The sequence below is a fragment of the Eleutherodactylus coqui genome, chromosome 7 (assembly GCF_035609145.1).
Source record: "Eleutherodactylus coqui strain aEleCoq1 chromosome 7, aEleCoq1.hap1, whole genome shotgun sequence".
NCBI classification, from domain to species: Eukaryota; Metazoa; Chordata; class Amphibia; order Anura; family Eleutherodactylidae; genus Eleutherodactylus; species Eleutherodactylus coqui.
This window is the reverse complement of record NC_089843.1, coordinates 192,481,007-192,502,533: the sequence shown is the minus strand read 5'-3', so window position 1 is coordinate 192,502,533 and position 21,527 is coordinate 192,481,007.

The window sequence follows — 21,527 nt, the reverse complement described above, 5'->3', positions numbered from 1 at the left end:
ATCCCTGTTATTTTACTGTTTGTGATATCATATGTAAGTCTCTTGCCATTTATCTTGTAACATCATTTTCGTATTTTTTCTGTAAATAAGCACTGCTCGATTCTTTGAGAATTAAACTTTAAATTAATTAGTGAGCCTCGTCCGTGTTAACACGAAACCATATTCTCCGAAGATTGTATTCAGAAATCGGGTTCCAATTTACCGTAACCAAATTGGTGGTGGCAGCGTTTTGTATGCATATTGTAGAGCTCTGGAGTGCGTTAGAACTGACCAGGTTGGTGATTTGAGTTTCCGCTTCGCATGCGTGCAGAAGTCGGAGAACGCTAAATACAAACCAGCCTGTATTCTAACGACTGCCAGCTTGCAATACTGCAGAGTGTTTGAGGACCAGAGGTGGGATCGATAGGTATCGTCCCTTCCCCTCTCTCCTCTTGTCCAGTGAGGGACAAATTGTTAATAAGTGCAGGGCCAGGTGGGTTGCTGTAGAGTTGTGGCTGTGGCTCATGGTCGCTTTTCAGGAGTCTGGAAAGTTGGGTACCAGTCACTCCACAACCTAAGAGCCTTTCCTTCCTCGCCCTCGCCCTGCGTACGTGACAGACTATGCTAAATCACATGCAATACTTGGTTGTCAACTCACCTCACCAACAAGCACACGTTTCACAGCATATTGCTTTTCAGGAAAAAAAAAAAAAAAAAAAAAAAACACCCGATATAGCCATGTTAAACAGAGCAAAGAAAAAAAAAAAAAAAAAAAAAACATGGCGATCCACAGGAAGTTGGGGGAAGTTTTTTCTGGTGTATCTCAGACCGCTGTTGTCTTGATGCACAACCTCCACTATGGTACAGTTGGAAGAGACCTAAAAGGTGATTGCGTCCAACCCCATGCTCAGTGCAGGATTTACTAAATCATCCCAGACAGCTATTTGTCCAGCCTTTGTTTGAACACTTCCATTGAAGGAGAGCTCACCACCTCCTGTGGTAACCTGTTCCACTCATAGATCACCCTCACTGTCAGAAAGTTTTTCGTAATATCTAATCTGTGTCTCCTCCTTTTCAGTTTCATCCCATTGCTTCGGGTCTTACCTTGTACAAATGAGAATAGGGCTGATCCCTCTGCACTGTGACAGCCCTTAAGATATTTGTAGACAGCCATTAAGTCTCCCCTCAGCCTTTTTTTCCCGCAGAATAAACATTCCCAGATCCTTTAACCGTTCTTCCTAGGACATAATTTGCAGACTGCTTACCATCTTGGTAGCTCTTCTCTGATTCAGCACATTACTATATATGAATTTGGTTGATTAGGTTTTGCCATTTTTAATGTGGATATAAATGAAGAAAGTATTTGTCTTGTAAGAAGTGAATGGTACACGAGGTCACTGGGGCTACGGCGGCAGGAAGGGGGTTGGAGTTGGTCACGGCTGGTTGTATCCACCAGTCTGACCGGAGAGGAGTTGGCCTACACACAGACACCTTTAGCCTGTGTGTGGTGAATATGTAAGAGGCTGAGAGTATAGCGAACGGGTGGTTTGGACCCCTTATTCTTCCCCTCCTGGAAGATTAAGCAAGAGCACGAATCCGCAACAAGTGTGAGTTACCACTCTGCAGTGCTGGGTGCGTTCCTACTGGTAAGTGTGTACCGGTAGAGAGTCGGTGAGCGTTTGTGAGACTGTCTGGGAACAGAGAAAAGGCATAACTTGGCCTCTGTAATCCACCTAGTCTTCCTGCGTTTTCCATAAGTTCACTAGAATTTAGCTTCTTCCCTAGATTTTTGGGATTACATTTGTCCTTAAAACAAGTTTACATCTCTTACTAAAGGTGGTCTTGAATTTATTTGATGAGGGGCTTTACCTGTTTAGTTTGCCAAAGTACTTGGTCCAAGCCCTGGCTATGGGGGCTTGGCTTGCCATGGGGCTCCCCTTTTCCTGGCTTGATTGATTGACCCTGTCTGATCAGACCGCCACCCATAATAAAGCAGCATGGCACCGATTCAGCAATTACATGCTTACTACATCAGCCACATAAAGTGCCAGATTATATACTTTTGACTTTGTATTAACAAAAAAATTTCTGTTCATGAAATTTTATGGCTTAATGTACAATTGGAAATGTGCATATAGCAGTTGGGCAAAGTAGTCATGTCTATGATCTTTTAATGAGTATCATTATGGAATGCATAACAAACAGGATAATCAGCCACAAAGACTGGGATCAGCGAATGTTTGTTGCGTTCCCGGGGCTCGAGTTCGACACATTATGGATCAGTTTGACAGATTACTGGGAGGGGCTGGTGAGGATCCAGCGGTCAAGGTACACATTAACTTGGTCATTGGTGTCAGAGGTAGGTGGAAGGTCCTTAAAAAAAAAATTCATGACCTAGGGTGTAAGCTTAGGGGCAAGGATCTCCAAAGTAGTATCTTCTGAAATACTACCTATACCACAAGCCACACTACAAAGGCAGCAGGAGATTAGGGAGGTAAATAGGTGCCTTCGGAGTTGGTGCAGGAAGGAGGGGTTTGGTTTCCTGGAGAATTGGGCTGACTTGTGTCTGCTTCCAGGTTCTACCGTAGGGACGGGCAAAATCTCAATGGGGAGGGGGCCGCTTTGCTGGGGAAGAAGATGGCTAGAAGGTTGGAGGAGTGTTTAAACTAAGGACTGGGCGTGACTAGAGGGATACAAGACAGTGTAGACCGTGACCTGGGACTAAGTAATAGACATGGGGGTGGAGCGGTGGGAGGGGTCAGCACAGTTAGAACTGGCAGAACAGTCAGTAGGGATGCACATAATATTAAAAATAATCAAAACCTTCTAAACTATATGGTGACTAATACTAGAAGTCTCACCAATAAAGTAGACAAACTCGAAGTAATAATTGTGACGATTTATAAGATTTTGTACGTAGAGACGTTAGGCTGTCAGCCATATTGTTCTGTGTACCTTGACTTATATTCAGCCTAGATCCAGAAATCCATTTGGTACTGTATAATCCCTGAATAGTTAGAAAGAAGCGACAGGTTTAGCAGCCTTTTTCCCAGCCTGTTGATATGTGCATGTAGGAAAAGCATAGTCTCACCTGGCCTGGACAAGAGCTGTGCTGTGATGTAAATAACCCTCTCAAATTATGTAGCTCCATCCCTGGTTATGATTTCAGCTGCATGTTTAATATTCACACGCAGATAAAATCATGACCGGAAATATGGCTAGCATATCTTCGCAATCTGAGGCCCTCCCGCCGAGATATGAACAAAATTAGGATTCCCTTAGAGTTCCTACAAGTCCAACCCTCCATTCTCTGTTTGACCTCAGAGGGGGCGGGGGAGGAGGGGTGTACTAAGGCCCCTTTAAAATGTGGAGCCTCTCAGGTCCAGTTTGTCGATCTGCATTATATGGACTTCCCCCCATGTTCTGGATCTCTGTCACACAGACCCCTTTGGGCTGTGTATCCCAAAATCTGGTAACTTTCTTTTAATTTCTCCTGTTTATTTTAAATCTGCTGTGTATTCATACTGTATTCCACCCCTGCCACAACTTTTTCCTTGTATACCTTTGTACATTTTGTCCTTTTCTAGCATAAATCTACATTTTATTAGTTCAAGCCTTGTCCATTTTAACAACAAACTATAATACTCCAAAGATTGTATTAATAATTCATAAATCGGGACCAATGCCTGTGAACATTGGTGGTGGCAGCTGTGTATGGACATTGTAGAGCTCTGGAGCACATTAGAACAGATCAGGTGGGGAGTTGAGCTTTCGCTTTGCATGCGTGCAGAAGCCCCGAGAAAGCTGGGTACACATCAGTCTGTATTCTAACGACTTCACGCTTACAATACCGTTAGAGTGATCGAGGAATGAGGCGCGATTGATAGGCATAGTCCCACCTCTCCCACTCCTGTGTCCGGTACGTGATAATAATGTCTGAGGAAAACTATGACATAGTGGGAATAACAGAGAACTGGCTGGATGAAAACTGTGACTGGACGGTGAACTTACAGGGTTATTCTGTTTAAAAGGGATCGTAAAAGCCCAAAAGGTTGAGAGGTTTGCATACTGCTGCATACGCCCCATGTGAGGTAAGTGCAGGAAAAAGAACTCATGTGAGAGCCCTAAGGGTCCACCCTACCCCCTTCCTTCTCCATCTTTTAATTAAACAATAGTTGTTCTGTGTAATCGCTGATCATGTTATAGTTGATGAAAACTGTTCATTGTAAACATCACAAACAACTGGACAATAAGTCGTTTGCAAAAACAAAATCACTAATAAGCTATCATAAAAATCTGCTAATAATCGTTCATCTCTGAAAGACTGTTTTACTCTGAATAGAGGCAGGCAGGCAGAAGAGATCCTCAGCGCGCTCCAGCTCCTGTCAGTGAGCAGTTAGCGCTTCAGTGTGAAAGCGCCAATGCTATGATTGTTTGGATGACTGTCAGGAGCTCAAGTGCTTCACAGCTGTCCTATGGGAAAGGACTAAGATAATTTATGGACAGCGGAGGGTTCTTTATTAGAGATGAGCGAACGTGTTCGTCCGAACTTGATATCCGTGCGGATATTAGGGTGTTCGGGATGTTCGTTATTCGTAACGAACACCATGCGGTGTTCGGGTTACTTTCACTTCCTTCCCTGAGACGTTAGCGCACTTTTCTGGCCAATTGAAAGACAGGGAAGGCATTACAACTTCCTCCTGTGTTGTTCCAGCCCTATACCACCCCCCTGCTGTGAGTGGCTGGCGAGATCAGGTGTCCGCCTAATATAAAAGTCGGCCCCTCCCGCGGCTCGCCTCAGATGCCTTGTGAGTTAGATGAGGGACAGTGCTGTTTGTACCGGAGCTGCTGTAGGGAAAGAATTGGTAGTTAGTGTAGGCTTCAAGACCCCCAAAGGTCCTTATTAGGGCCACTGATAGCTGTGTGTTGACTGCTGTTAGCAGTGGCAATTTTTTTTCTTTCTCAAAATCGCCTCTGCAGAGCGTTGCACCCGGCATTAGGGACAGAAGTGTTGCATAGGCAGGGAGAGTGTTAGGAGTGAGTGTAGCCTTCAAGAACCTCAACGGTCCTTTCTAGGGCCATATTTAACCGTGTGCAGTACTGTGCTGGCTGCTGTTAGCTGTGCTGCATATTTTTTTTCTTCTCAAAATCGCCTCTGCAGAGCATTGCACCCTCCATTGATACTGCAGGGAAAGAATTGTGTAGGCAGGGCCACAACACAGTTATTATTCATTGAATATACGCAGTGCGGCCTTTTGCTTGTAAAACAAGTGAAAAAAATTCTATTTGACCTGCCTCTGTCCGTCCTAAGGGCTGTGGACACGTGTCGGCTGCGTGTGCAACGTTTAAAAATCAGACGCACCCAGCTACGGTTTACTGCTGGCTTCGCCATTTGCTTTCCTTAATTGGGAAAAAAAATACCTGCTCTGCCAGAGTTAATAACTCTGCTACCCTCAAGTTCTGTGACACATTAGCAGGGCCACAGCACAGTTATTAAACTTCTCATGTTCATTGAATATACGCAGTGCTGCCTTTTGGTGGAAAAAAACGGAAAAAAATTCTATTTGTCCTGCCTCTGTCCGTCCTAAGGGCGGTGGACACGTGTCGGCTGCGTGTGCAACGTTTAAAAATCAGACGCACCCAGCTACGTTTTACTCCTGGCTTCGCCATTTGCTTTCCTTAATTGGGAAAAAAATACCTGCTCTGCCAGAGTTATAATAACTCTGCTACCCTCAAGTTCTGTGCCACATTAGCAGGGCCACAGCACAGTTATTAAACTTAGATTATTCATTCACTAGAGGCAGTGGGGCCTTTCGTTTTCAAAAAAGGGAAAAAATTATATTTGGCCTGCAGTCTTGCGCCAATTTATTTCCTGCCTGTGAAATCAAATCACTGGTAATACAGCATGCTGAGGGGTAGGGGTAGGCCTAGAGGACGTGGACGCGGCCGAGGACGCGGAGGGCCAAGTCAGGGTGTGGGCACAGGCCAAACTCCTGATCCAGGTGTATCGCAGCCGACTGCGGCGCGATTAGTAGAGAGGCACGTTTCTGGCGTCCCGACAATCATCGCACAATTCATGGGTCCACGCGGGAGACGGTTATTAGAAAATGAGCAGTGTGAGCAGGTCCTGTCCTGGATGGCAGAAAGTGCTTCGAGCAACCTATCGTCCAACCGCAGTTCTGCGCCGTCCACTGCTGCAAATCAGAATCCTCTGTCTGCTGCTCCTCCTTCCTCCCAGCCTCCTCACTCCACTCCAATGACACCTGCTCAGCTGCGTGAAGACTCCCAGGAACTGTTCTCTGGCCCCTGCTCAGATTGGGCAGCAGTGGTTCCTCTCCCAGCAGAGGAGTTTATCGTCACTGATGCCCAACCATTGCAAAGTTCCCGGGGTCCGGGCGATGAGGCTGGGGACTTCCGCAAACTGTCTCAAGAACTTTCTGTGGGTGAGCAGGACGATGACGATGAGACACAGTTGTCTTGCAGTCAGGTAGTAGTGAGGGCAGTAAGTGCGAGGGAGGAGCGCACAGAGGATTCTGAGGAAGAGCAGCAGGACGATGAGGTGATTGACCCCACCTGGTTTGCAACGCCTACTCAGGACAGGTCTTCAGAGGGGGAGGCAGGGGCAGCAGCAGGGCAGGTTGCAAGAGGCAGTGCGGTGTCCAGGGGTAGAGGCAGGGCCAGACCGAATAATCCACCAACTGTTTCCCAAAGCGCACCCTCGCGCCATGCCACCCTGCAGAGGCCGAGGTGCTCTAAGGTCTGGGAGTTTTTCACAGAGACGCCTGACGACCGACGAGCAGTGGTGTGCAACCTTTGTCGCGCAAAGCTCAGCCGGGGAGCCAACACCAACAGCCTCAGCACCACCAGCATGCGCAGACATATGATGGCCAAGCACCCCACAAGGTGGGACGAAGGCCGTTCACCACCTCCGGTTTGCACCGCTGCCTCTCCCCCTGTGCCCCAACCTGACACTGCTATCCAACCCCCCTCTCAGGACACAGGCACTACCGCCTCATGGCCTGCACCCACACCCTCACCTCCGCTGTCCTCGGCCCCATCCACCAGTGTAGTTCAGCGCACCGTCCAGCCGTCGCTTGCGCAAGTGTTTGAGCGCAAGCGCAAGTACGCCGCCACGCACCCGCACGCTCAAGCGTTAACCGTCCGCATAGTAAAATTCATCAGCCTTGAGATGCTGCCGTATAGGGTTGTGGAAACGGAGTCCTTCAAAAGTATGATGGCGGCGGCGGCCCCGCGCTACTCAGTTCCCAGTCGCCACTACTTTTCCCGATGTGCCGTCCCAGCCCTGCACGACCACGTCTCCCGCAACATTGTACGCGCCCTCACCAACGCGGTTACTGCCACGGTCCACTTAACAACGGACACGTGGACAAGCACAGGCGGGCAGGGCCACTACATCTCCCTGACGGCACATTGGGTGAATTTAGTGGAGGCTGGGACAGAGTCAGAGCCTGGGACCGCTCACGTCCTACCCACCCCCAGAATTGCTGGCCCCAGCTCGGTGGTTGTATCTGCGGAGGTGTATGCTTCCTCCACTAAAGCACCCTCCTCCTCCTCCTCTGTCTCACAATCAAGATGTGTTAGCAGCAGCATGTCGCCAGCAGTCGGTGTCGCGCGGTGTGGCAGCACAGCGGTGGGCAAGCGTCAGCAGGCCGTGCTGAAACTACTCAGCTTAGGAGATAAGAGGCACACGGCCCACGAACTGCTGCAGGGTCTGACACAGCAGACCGACCGCTGGCTTGCGCCGCTGAGCCTCCAACCGGGCATGGTCGTGTGTGACAACGGCCGTAACCTGGTGGCGGCTCTGCAGCTCGGCAGCCTCACGCACGTGCCATGCCTGGCCCATGTCTTTAATTTGGTGGTTCAGCGCTTTCTGAAAAGCTACCCACGCTTGTCAGACCTGCTCGGAAAGGCGCGCCGGCTCTGCGCACATTTCCGCAAGTCCCACACGGACGCTGCCACCCTGCGCACCCTGCAACATCACTTTAAGCTGCCAGTGCACCGACTGCTGTGCGATGTGCCCACACGGTGGAACTCTACGCTCCACATGTTGGCCAGGCTCTATGAACAGCGTAGAGCTATAGTCAAATACCAACTCCAACATGGGCGGCGCAGTGGGAGTCAGCCTTCTCAATTCCTTTCAGAAGAGTGGGCCTGGTTGGCAGACATCTGCCATGTCCTTGGTAATTTTGAGGAGTCTACCCAGGTGGTAAGCGGCGATGCTACAATCATTAGCGTCACCATTCCTCTGCTATGCATCTTGAGAAATTCCCTGCAAACCATAAAGGCAGCTGCTTTGCGCTCGGAAACGGGGGCGGTGGAAGACAGTATGCCGCTGGATAGTCAGGGCACCCTCCTGTCTATTTCTCAGCGCGTACAGGAGGAGGAGGAGGAGCATGAGGAGGATGAGGAGGAGGGGGAAGAGACAGCTTGGCCCGCTGCTGACGGTTCACCGGCTGATTGCCTGTCATCCTTTCAGCATGTATGACCTGAGGAGGAGGAGGAGGAGGAGGATCCTGAAAGTGATCTTCCTAGTGAAGACAGCCATGTGTTGCGTACTGGTACCCTGGCACCCATGGCTGACTTCATGTTAGGATGCCTTTCTCATGACCCTCGCGTTGCACGCATTCTGGCCACAACGGATTACTGGGTGTACACACTGCTCGACCCACGCTATAAGGAGAACCTGCCCACTCTCATTCCCGAAGAGGAAAGGGGTTCGAGAGTGTTGCTATACCACAGGACCCTTGCGGACAAGCTGATGGTAAAATTCCCAGCCGACAGCGCTAGTGGCAGAAGGCGCAGTACCGAGGGCAAGGTAGCAGGGGAGGTGCGGAGATCGAGCAGCATGTACATCCCAGGCAGTGCAACAGTCTTTAAGGGCCTGGACAGCTTTATGGCTCCCCACCAAGACTGTGTCACCGCTCCCCAGTCAAGGCTGAGTCGGCGGGAGCACTGTAAAAGGATGGTGAGGGAGTACGTAGCCGATCGCACGACCGTCCTCCGTGACGCCTCTGCCACCTACAACTACTGGGTGTCGAAGCTGGACACATGGCCTGAACTAGCGCTGTATGCCCTGGAGGTGCTTGCTTGTCCTGCGGCTAGCGTCTTGTCGGAGAGGGTGTTTAGTGCGGCTGGGGGAATTATCACAGATAAGCGTACCCGCCTGTCAACCGACAGTGCCGACAGGCTAACACTCATCAAGATGAACAAAGGCTGGATTTCGCCAGACTTCTCTTCTCCACCAGCGGACAGCAGCGATACGTAAACAATACGTAGGCTGCACCCGCGGATGGAAGCTACGTTCTCTCTCACCATCCAAAACGGGGACATTTCTGCTTCATCAATCTGTGTCTAATATTCCTCCTCCTCCTCCTCCTGCTACTCCTCCTGAAACCTCACGTAATCACGCTGAACGGGCAATTTTTCTTAGGGCCACAAGGCTCACTCAAATAATTTTTCTAAACAATTTTTAAAAGTTTCAATGCGCTTAAAAGCGTTGGAACTGTAACTTGAACCAATTTTTCGTTACACTGGGCTGCCTCCAGGCCTAGTTACCACTTAAGCCCCATTAACCAAAGCGATTAATGGGTTTCACCTGCCCTCTTGGCTGGCCATGGCCAATTTTTGGGATGTACATTAGTACTGTTGATACAGCAATTTTTGTGGGCCCTCGCCTACAGTGTAATCAAATTAATTTTTAGCCCACCTGCATTCCAGCTGACGTTACCTCAGCTGTGTTGGGCAATGCAATGGGATATATTTATGTACCGCCGGTGGCTTCCTGGCACCCACCCAGGCTGTGGGTCCACAGGGAATTATAAATGCATCTGTTTCCACTTGTAAAGAACCCCAGTCTGACTGGGGCATGCAGTGTGGGCCGAAGCCCACCTGTATTACGCACGACATTACTACCTCAGCTGTGTTGGGCAATGCAATGGGATATTTTTATGTACCGCCGGTGGGTTCCAGGAAGCCACCCATGCTGTCGGTCGACAGGGACTTCACAATAGGGAGTTGTACCTGCCTGTGTCTATGAATTAAAAAGCCCGGTCTAACTGGGGCATGCAGACACCTTGACAGAATGAATAGTGTGTGGCACATAGGTTCCCCATTGCTATGCCCACGTGTGCAGCTCCTAATGGCGGTGGCACAGGATTCTATTTCTCATTGCTTCTGTACAGCATTGTGGGCTATCGCCCCGCCCCTTTTAAAGAGGGTCGCTGCCTAGCCGTGCCAACCCTGTGCAGTGTGTGCCTGCGGTCCCTCGTCATGGCAGACGCACTTCTAAATAGACATGAGGGTGGTGTGGCATGAGGGCAGCTGAAGGCTGCGCAGGGACACTTTGGTGTGCGCTGTGGGGGGGAGGGGGGGCGGTTGGGCAGCATGTAACCCAGTAGAAGTGGCAGTGGAGTGTCATGCAGGCGGTGATTGTGCTTTGTTGGAGGTAGTGTGGTGCTTAGCAAAGGTATGCCATGCTAATGATGGCTTTTCAGAAGTAAAAAGTTGTTGGGAGGGGGGGGGGGGGGCCCACTCTTGCCGGTATTCTGGCTTAATAGTGGGACCTGTGAACTTGAGATGCAGCCCAACATGTAGCCCCTCGCCTGCCCTATCCGTTGCTGTGTCGTTCCCATCACTTTCTTGAATTGCCCAGATTTTCACACATGAAAACCTTAGCGAGCATCGGCGAAATACAAAAATGTTCTGGTCGCCCATTGACTTCAATGGGGTTCGTTATTCGAAACGAACCCTCGAACATCGCGGGAAGTTCGTTTCGAATAACGAACACCCGAACATTTTGGTGTTCGCTCATCTCTATTCTTTATGCATTGCACCCAACTAAGACCCCATTGCAGGGTGCAAACTGGTAGGTTTGTATGGGGGGGGGGGGGGGGGAAGGAAAAAAAAAAAAAACCTTCTTGTAGGCTGCTCAGTAGCCCTTTGAGGCTCTTCATTGGCCCTTCTGCAAGCAGCACTACTAAGTGAGGTGGTTTTGAGTCCTTTTGCTCTTCATACAGCCAGTTTGTGGGTCATAAGATCGGACCCTCGGCTTTCATCACAGGACCTTGTTTCTATCACACATTTCTGCCCTTATTAGAGATGTGCCCAGTGTAGCACAACTGCCATTGATTCAGAGTCTTGAGTACTTCTGCATTTGTGGATTTATTTACACTTAGATTGGCACCCCGGTTTCTCACTCCCCTCCCACCCCCATTTAGAGAGTTTCTTCTGTTATTCTGATGGCAGACAACCTTCGCCCTCATTCACACTTACAAGTATGTATAACCAAATACTGACCAACTAAGGGTGGATGTAAAAGATCTGGGAGATCTAGAGCAAGGGCTTGTACTGCCTTTCCTGCTCCATTGATGTCTGACTTTGGGTCAAAAAACTGCCACAAAACGCGTGTGATACTATCGTTTATGCTTGTGTCCTTGCGAGGGCTTCCCTAGATTCCCTACAGTTGTTCTGCTGCTGCATGTGCATGGAGTGCGGAAAACCTCATTCATGTGTTGTAATTTGTAGGGGAATTGGAGGAGGATTTGAGAGCGAAAGGCAGAAGAAATAGCCCATCAGAAGAGTCAGCAGAACCTAAAGAGCCAATATTTGTCTTATTCATATTAGCCCTTATTCACATTTTTTTGTAAGCCAAAACCAGGAGCAGGAAATACAAGTCTGGAAGAAATGCAAATCTTCCCATTACATTTTCCTTTGTACGTTCGACTAAGGATGTGGCTTACAAAATCCAGATGTATGAATAAGCCCCTACAAGTATTTGTCTGCTCTCAGCAACAAAATTATTTTACAATCTTACAAATAAGTGGTGTTGATAGAAGGCCAGGCTTACCAGCAGATCTCTTATTGTATATTATGTGCAGATAATCCGTGATGAACGGAGTCCATGAAGGTACATTGCCTTTCATTGATCCATTCACATTAGCACATATTCATTACATGTACAAGAGAATGCAGCAGGTTAGATTTTACTACATATTCAGCATGATAGAGCCCTATTATTTTCTATGAGTGCGGATGAAAACACTGAACCTATGCAATTACATTGCGTATCTGTAGCATTTGGCCGCCATACATGCAGTCATACTCAAGCATACATGATCACAACTGCAGTGATTACAGCACCACACGTTGGTAAGACGCTGCGTTGTGAGAGCCCAGCCTAAGGGTCACACTTCTGGAGCCGCCTCCGGTTTAGGGGAAAAATCAAGCATTGTAAGGATAGCTCAGCCATGTCAGGAGTTTTGATCCTCCCATGTAGGAGGTACAGAGTGCCCCAACGCAGAGGAACAGAACGTCCAAACACAAAAAGGTACGAAGCCGAAGGTACGGAGCACTCCAATGCAGAGGTACAGGCTCCCCAACACAGAGGTTTGAAGCAGAAGGTATGAAATGCCCCAACGCAGAGTTATGGAGCAGAAGGTACGAAGCACCCAACACAGGAGGTACAGGCACCCCAACACAGAGGTTTGAAGCAGAAGGTGCAAAACGCCCCAGCACAGAAGTTCGGAGCGCCCCAACACAGAGGTACGGAGCAGAAGGAACGAAACGCCCAACACAGAGGTACAGGCGCCCCAACACAGAGGTTTGAAGCAGAAGGTACGGAGCGCCCCAATGCAGAGTTACGGAGCAGAAGATACGAAGCGCCCAACACCGAGGTACAGGCACCCCAACACAGAGGTTTGAAGCAGAAGGTGTAAAACGGCCCAACGCAGAGTTATGGAGCAGAAGGTACGAAGCACCCAACACAGGAGGTACAGGCACCCCAACACAGAGGTTTGAAGCAGAAGGTGCAAAACGCCCCAGCACAGAAGTTCGGAGTGCCCCAACACAGAGGTACGGAGCAGAAGGAACGAAACGCCCAACACAGAGGTACAGGCGCCCCAACACAGAGGTTTGAAGCAGAAGGTGCAAAACGCCCCAAGGTACATGTACGGAGTGCCCTAAACGCAGAGGTACAGAGCGCCCCATTGCAGAGGTACGGAGCAGAAGGTACGAAGCGCCCAACACAGAGGTTTGAAGCAGAAGGTACAGAGCACCCCAACGCAGAGGTACGGAGGGGAAGGTACAGAGCAGAAGAGAAGGAGTGCCATAACAGAGGTACAGAGTGGAAGGCACAGAGCGCCCCAACGCAGAGGTTTGAAGCAGAAGTTACGAAACACCCCAACGCAGAGGTACGAAGCAGAAGTTAAAAAAACCCCAAAGCAGAGGTACGGAGCGCCCCAACACAAGGGAAGGAGCAGAAGGTATGGAGCAGAAAGGAAGGAGTGCCACAACATAGATGTACAGAGTGGAAGGTACAAAGCGCCACACAGAGGTTTAAAGTAGAAGGTACGAAATGCCCCAATGCACAAGTACTGAGCACCCCAACACAGTGAAACAGTGCAGAAGGGACGGAGGGCCCCAACGCTGAGGGACAGAACAGAAGGTAGGGAGAGCCGCAAACACAGAGGTACGGAGCGCCCCCACACGGCGGTATGGAGTGCCACAACACAGAGGTACACAGCGCCCCAAGACAGAGTTATGTAACGCCCCAATGCAGAGGTTCGGAGTGGAAGGTACAGAGTGCCCCAACACAGAGGTACGAAGCGTAAGTCGCTGCTGTGTTTGCCAACACTTGTAATTGCACCTACAAGTGCCCGCCACTACGCAGGGTTCTGAGGGCCAGCCAATAGACCGGGGTTCTGAGTAGTTGATTCCAGCTGATTTACTATTCAGGACTATCCTGAAGATAGACCATCAGTATTTCCCTGCAAAACCCCTTTGCACTCCAACTTTGACTTGGCATCAGTAACTTAATGTTTCTTTTCACCGGGCCTCATCATGAGGAGTGCAAGAACAGATCACCCAGCAACCGCGCAGTCTTCTCGCTGGGATGATTCTTTACGGTCGCACGGCACCTTCCATAGAACATATGGATTACATCCGCAGTATGGTTACTTTCAAAGGGCCCAATGTAAGGGCTTATTCGTAAAGGCGTATTTGTGCTCTGTATTACACGTGCATTAATTTATTTTACATGCAGAATACGGTCAGTTGAAAGCCCAGATTTTTGCAATGGGGTATTCAGACAGGATTTCAGTTTTCATGCATTTGTCTTGTTTGGTCCATAATATGGACCAAAAAAATAAATAAAATAGCACATTAAAGTCTATGGGATCTCGTAAATATACATTACATACGTATTCACTGTATTAAGGCAGGAGAAATTTAAAGGGGTCGTCCCACTACCCAAAGTGATTTTTTTTTTCCAATAATGCCCTGTAGAGTAAAAGCATCATACAATACAGCATTACACAAAAAAATAAAACTATATTCTGCTAACCTTTTTATTCCTCATCTTCTCCTTGTAAAGCTGACCTGAAGAATTTTTCAAAGATGGCGCCGCCCCAGTAGTTCCCATGATCCACTGCTCTCTCTCCACGCAGCATGCACGCTTCTGATGACGCCGGTCACATGACTGGAAGACCGGTGCCATTATGGTAGACGCACGCTGTGATGGGGAGAGCGATATCGGGCTGTGAGTGATGGCCCGATATAGCTCTCCTCCTTCCGCGAGACCCTTCACTGCTTTCAATGGAGCCGGCAACCGCCCAGCCCCATTCAAAGCGATGGGAGAGCAGTGCGATCTTTTGCTAGCGCTGTGACACCTGTAGCAGGAGATTCCTTTATATCCCACGCATGTCCCCTAATCACTGGACACTATGACAGTGCTGTCACATCATTGTCAGTGTTCAGTGATGAGGGGACATGCTGGGAAGATGAAGAAATCTCCTGCTACAGCTGTCGTGATCTCTATCCTCATTTTAAATGACAGAGGATTGCGATCCTCTGCCATTGAAAGTAATTAAAAGTGAAAAGAACACCAAACATGCTCCCACACAGTGCCCCCCCACAAGTATACTGACAGCACCCCCACCCATTCCCCCCCACAAGTACAGTGACACCTATAGATAACACAGGACCCACCATTCACAATAGACACAGCTCACCTCCTCCCCTCCCTGCACAGGCAGGATTACACTGTGTGTGATAAATTACTGTGACAGCCCCCCGCCCCCGGCGACAAGTCTATGTGACAGCACTCCACAGCGACAAGCAACCCCACCCCACCCTTATGTGACAGCACCCCCACAGCCGTCGAGACAAGTATGTGACAGCACCCCCCCTCCCTTATGCGACAGCACCCCAGAGGGACAAGCACCCCTTCCCCTTTATGTGACAGTACCCCCGGCCACAAGTCTATGGGACAGCACCTCCACACTCGGTGAGACAAGTCTATGTGACAGCACCCCGAAGTGACAAGTCTATGTGACAGCACCCCCACCCTCGGCGACAATTCTATATGACAGCACCCAACAGGGACAAGCACCCCTCCCCCCATGTGACAGCACCCTCACGCATGGTGACAAGTCTATGTGACAGCACCCCACAGTGAGAAGCACCCCCCTCCCTTATGTGAAAGCCCCCCCCCGCCTATCTGCCCCAGCGCCAAGTCTATGTGACAGTACCCCCACCCCTGGCGACAAGTCTATGTGAAAGCAACAACCCCCCCAACCACTCCCCCTGCCAAGTATAATGTGACAGCAATACCCCCACAGAACTAGTCACAGCCCGACACCCCCACCCCACAGCGGCAGGACCAGTGACAGCCCGACTTCCCCCTTGAACCCCCTCCCCCGTGGTGACTACTTGTCAGCACCCCCCCCCCCGCAAGTACATTGACAGTCTGTCCACCCCCCACATGTACATAGACAGCACACACACCCTCCTCTCCCCCCCCCCTCAAAAGTATTGTACTCACCCTCCTGCTGGATCGCCACGTGCTCCCGAGTCCGTAGGTGCTACTGCGCATGCGCAAAGTAACAGGCGCACACCCATGACCCGAGCAGTGCTACTGCGCATGCGCGAAGATCCAAAGGCTCGTCCACAGACCTGGGACTCTGTCTGCACATGCCCAACGAATGGACAAGGAAGGAGGAATGCAAAAGTTGGAGCCAAGTGCAATGGAATCGTCAACACAGAGGAGGGAGGGGGCTCCCCTGTAGTTATAAGTATATAACTTCTGTACGGCCAATTAACAATGCATGATGTAATACTGCGGTGTTTGATTATCCGTGAACAACATGATCAATCCTGGCGTCCTTTGGTTGCCATGACGACCATAGCTAGGCCTGTAATAGTTTCAACTGGAGGGGGTGCCGTTAGTATCTAATCATCCCCAGATTGGTTATATGGGAGCACTCCACCCTGAAGGGAGGACCAGACTAATTCCTATATAGACTGCAGCTACAACGGCTCATTTGCACCAACACCCTACCATCTGGGCTGTTGGTTTACGGATTTATTGTTTTACTCTTTCTGTGCTGCCTAGGCTGTTGCCAATATCAGGAGACAAGTGTAGCTAGCTGTTCTCAATTTAATTAGATTGGGGTTTTAGTGAGAGACAACAGACATTAGGCGCCCCTCCATTATAAGATTGTAGAAAAATACAGGTTAATCAGGCAAATAGGGCAGAATTGTCTTTATCATAGAAAAAAGGTTCTTATGAGATCATCAAGATTTGTTGTGCATAATGAGGACATAGTCACTCTGTGCACAATTGAGCTTAGAAATTTATTTGAGGGATACTTACCAATGTGCTGCAATCTGTTTCTTCCTTTTTCTTTCCTATTTCGCCACACAAATATCAATGAGGGTTATAGGACATTTCTATAGATAATTGGGGATATACCCATTCTAAATATCTGTGTCAAGTAACACATCCTGTAATGCACGGTGCTGCATTACAGGCTATTTTGGTCCCTGAGGAGCTCACCTTGAGCGAAACACGTTGGCCCAAAAATTTACAGATAACCCATTGTTCACCTCTCGATTATCTTTGAGTAGGAGTGAACATTGGAAAGCAAATCCTGAATTAGCTTATTCTCTACCTCTAGTCCATCTTAAGAGGTAGTGAGCAGATGTTTCAGCTGAGCCGAGACTTGCAGGGCGTCCCCTGACCCAGGTGCTGGCTCGGTGGATTATTGTTCACTAAGGGATTGTGTGACACCTGTCGTTATAACTCTTCACTTCATTTGAATAGTGAGTGTAATAGAATCGAATAGCTATCCTCTTGCGATTCTCACACTTCCTTCTATTATTTATTCATGGAGTGTATCTCTATTTGGTGTTTGTTGAGTAGATGATTTCAAATTAAATTATTAAAAGTTATATTTTATATAGTAGTCCAGCCAGTGAATAAATTGAGTTCATTGTGGACTACTTCTGCCTTTGTAATATATATTGCGACTTATCACTAAGTGCATTGCAATGGCCATACAGAAGTCATTAACTTGTCATGGCGGGACAACCCCTTTAAGGGACTTTTTTGTACACACAAAAACCACTGTGAACATGAATTTTATAAAAAACAAAACACGCAAAAAAGGTCCAAAAACACACAGTTTCAGTTGGAGAAAGTGCCATATATTTCACGGAATGAAACTGCATTTGCCCATGTGAATGAGCCCGAGGGCTGCCAGAGCCATCAGTATGTCATTGACCAAATGGCCACGTCAAATCGTAATTGCTCAGCCAACCTTACCCAAGTCCCAGGCAGTTGTCTCTACAAAACTACATTACAACTTAGGATGTTCCTGACAACAATTGTAGTGCTTTTTAGGTTTGATTCTTGGTTTAAAAAAAAAAAAAAAAAATAAATCATAAAATTAAAGTTGGTAAATGTGTAACTCGTGATTGTAGATTTACCTGTTTGAGCTGTCCAAGTATTCATTTTGAGACTCAAGACTTCGATCTCTGTACATTGGGTTGGAGTCACGTGTGTGCGGCTGCACATCAACCGGAAGACTGCAGATCTTTGGAGAGCTTGGATAGACATAACTGTAGGAGGCCATGGCTTGCAACGAAACTACAAGGGAAGTGGGAAAAACATTTAATACATCCACAGACGTTTCCATAAGGCATCTATTGTATAATACATATCTACATATTTTACCTCGGGCACCATTTCCATCATATAATTATATGCATCACAGAATGGGAGATATAAAAACAAAACAATCACTGAAAACAGCCATATACTTACTAACACAGGAGGGCAAGGTACTGTTGTACCTCGACGCCACCGGAAGCTAGGGGTTTGACAGTGCTTATATGGAAGAACGCCCCTGTCAGGACACCAACTGCCGATTGGCTGCATACCCCGCCAGGACAAAGGCATATGCAAGGGCGCCCTCGCAGACGGAGACAGTAGTTTCAGCAGGCATGAAACTTCAGAGGGTGACTGGGACAACAGTGAGCCGCTGGACGTGGGGAGGCTGCAGCTGCCGGCATTGGCGCCCCTGACAACTGGTAAAGGGAGCGCGGCACTTCAGAGCCGAGAGGTTAAGCAGGGACAGCCAATCACAGGCTGGGGGCATCACCTGCATGTAACACCAGCTGTATTATGTCTCCACCCCTAACTTCCGGTGGTGACATAATACAACAGTACCGAAGGGCAAACATGTGCACAAACCTCAGCATGTAGGCAGCAATACTGTCAAATGAGGGAGCCAATGACACCTGTGGAGGACACCAATGAGACAGTCACTCACACAACCTCCTATATAGAGGTGTTGGCTACTTTGTATCTACTCTGTGCAGGAGTATACTCCAAGTGTCAGACCATCCCGATATATGTAGTGCACCATACAAACAAGCAACCTATTAACCCTTTCCAATCCACTGTCTGACCTCTGAAGACATTATGATTTAAGGTTGTACAGCTCCGATGTTGGAAGACATCCGTCAGGGTTCTCTTACTGTATATTGCCAGCCTCTCTGCTGTCGTAGCCTATCCAACGTGTCCCCTCATGCAGTACTGGCTTTAGCCAGCAGATGGCGCCGTTGTATAAGGGCAGAAAAAAAGTAAGCACCGTAGGAAAACCAAAATACAAATTGGATTGGAAAAGGTTAAAAAATACCATAGTAGTTCAGCGGGCTGCCATGCACCTTAAAAAGTGAACCACATTAGTACTGCCACCCTTGGCTTCCCCGGTATTTTAAGCTGCAAAATATTATCCTCTCGGGTTTTATCTTCTGAACAGACTAACCCTGCAAGTTCACTGCCCAGTAGCAGCTTTCATCCAGCCAGTTCTGTTATTCCCACTAGGTTATAGTTTTCCTCAGACATTATTTCCAGTTTGTCTACTTTATTGGTCAGACCTCTAGTATTAGTCACCATACAGTTTAGAAGGCTTTGATTTTTTATATTATGTGCATCCCTAATGACCTGCCAATTCTAACTGTACTAACACCTCCCACTGCTCCACCCCCTATGTCCATTACTTAGTCCCAGGTCATTGACTACACTGTATCTCTCTAGTTTACCCCCACCCCCACCCCACCCAATCCTTAGTTTAAACACTCCTCCAACCCTCTCGCCATCTTCTTCCCCAGCACAGCTGCCTCCTTCCCATTGAGATTCAGTTCAGTTCTCCAGGAACCCAAACCCCTCCTTCCTACTCCAACTCTAGAGCACTTGTTTACCTCCCTAATCTCCTGCCCTTCTTGTGTCGCTTGTGGTACAGGTAGTATTTCAGAAGATACTACTTTGGAGATCCTTGCCCCTAAGCTTACATCCTAGGTCCTAAAATGTTGTTTATTTTTTTTAAATGGACTTAGTTTTCACCTAAAAAAAGATGGAGGACTTGCACCTCCATAACTTCCAACCACTTATTTCTCAAATAAAATCCTTATTGAGGTTATATGATCTCCCGCTACTATCTTGGTTCGGGAGGAAAAATATCCTAAAGTCTTACGTGCTTCCTGTAATTATTTACAAACTAAGCATGATCTGGAGGCGGGGATTTAAAGCCCTTCGTAGAGAAATCAATGCTCTGCCGGGAACCAGGAGGGAGCAACAGCCTGCAGGAGCGCCGCAGAACGTCAGAAGAAGTAAGTAATGATTTTTATTCTTTGCTCCACTGTATTGCCGGCGTATAAGGTGACAGTTGGGGGGTCGTCTTATACGCCCCGTCGCCTTATACGCCGGTATATATTTTTATTGTAACACATTTCTGGATGAATTGCAGGGAAGGGGTTATATATTTAACCCCTTCCCGACAATTCATCCTGCGATCGCCGGCAGCCCATTGCTTTCAGTGGAACCTGCTGTATTGCTGGCTCCATTGAATTCAATGAGCAAACATCGTTCTTCTCTACCACAGCTGTTACAGCTGTGGCAGAGAAGGATTTGTCTTCTATAGGTTCTCAATGGGGGTCGGCGCTGCTGCCGCCGGCCCCATTGAGCGCATATAGAGAAGATTTATGGCCTTAAGAAGGACCGTTGGGGTTCTTGAAACCTAAAATACTCCTAACACTCTCCCTATAGCAGCTCCAACACGATAGCACTTTCCCTGAACTAATGTCAGAATGCATCCGTACCGAGCCGCGGGAGGGGCAGATTTCAATACTCGGGTGACACCTAATCTCGCCAGCCACTCACTGCAGGGGGGTGGTATAGGGTTTGAACGTTGCAGGGGGAAGTTGTAATGCCTTCCCTGTCTTTCTATTGGCCAGAAAAGCGCGCAAATTTCTCAGGGAAGAAAGTGAAAGTAACTCGAACATCACGTGGTGCTCGTTACGAGTAACGAGCATCTCGAACACCCTAATACTCGAACGAGTATCAAGCTCGGACGAGTATGCTCGCTCATCTCTAGAAGGAAGTCATCTTTCAAAAATATCTGTGGTACATGGACAATGCTAATAATTCTTATCTGTAATTCGTGAGTAATGTGGCTATTGTGTATGTTAACCTAAAAAATTCAATTAAAAAACTTTGTTTAAAAAAAACAAAAAAAAACACCTCTGGCATCAACGACAAAGTTAATGTGTACCATGACCGCTGGATCCTCACCAGCCCCTCCCAGTAATCTGTCAAACTGGTACATGATCTGTCGAACTCAAGCACCAGGAAGACAACACACCATTTGCTGATCCCCATCTTTGTGGCTGATTGCCCTGTTTATTATACATTCCGTAATGATACTCATTAAAAAGACTGTAGAAATGACTTTTGCCCAACTGCCACACCCACACACAAACGAAAAACATTTCCAATTGTGCACTAAGCCATAAGCTTTCATGGACAGAACTTGGCAATTTGTATTTGTTTTTTTTTTCATACAAAGTCAAAAGTATATAAGCTGGCACTTTATGTGGTTTGTTGTAGTAAGCATGTACTAGCTGAATCAGTGCCATGCTGCTTTTTTATGGGTGGTGGTCTGATCAGACAGGGTCAATCAATCAATCCATCCAGGGAAAAGGGAGCCCCATGACACCCCACCAAGAAGCCTCCACCAAGCCTCCATAGCCAGGGCTTGGAAAAAGTACTTTGGCAAACTAAGCAGATAAGGCCCCTCAAATAAATACATTTCTTATTAAAAGTTGTCTTGAAAACACATTTTAAAGGGCAAATGTAATACCCCCCCCCCCCCCCCCCAACAAAAAAAAAACAAGGGAAGAAGCTAAAT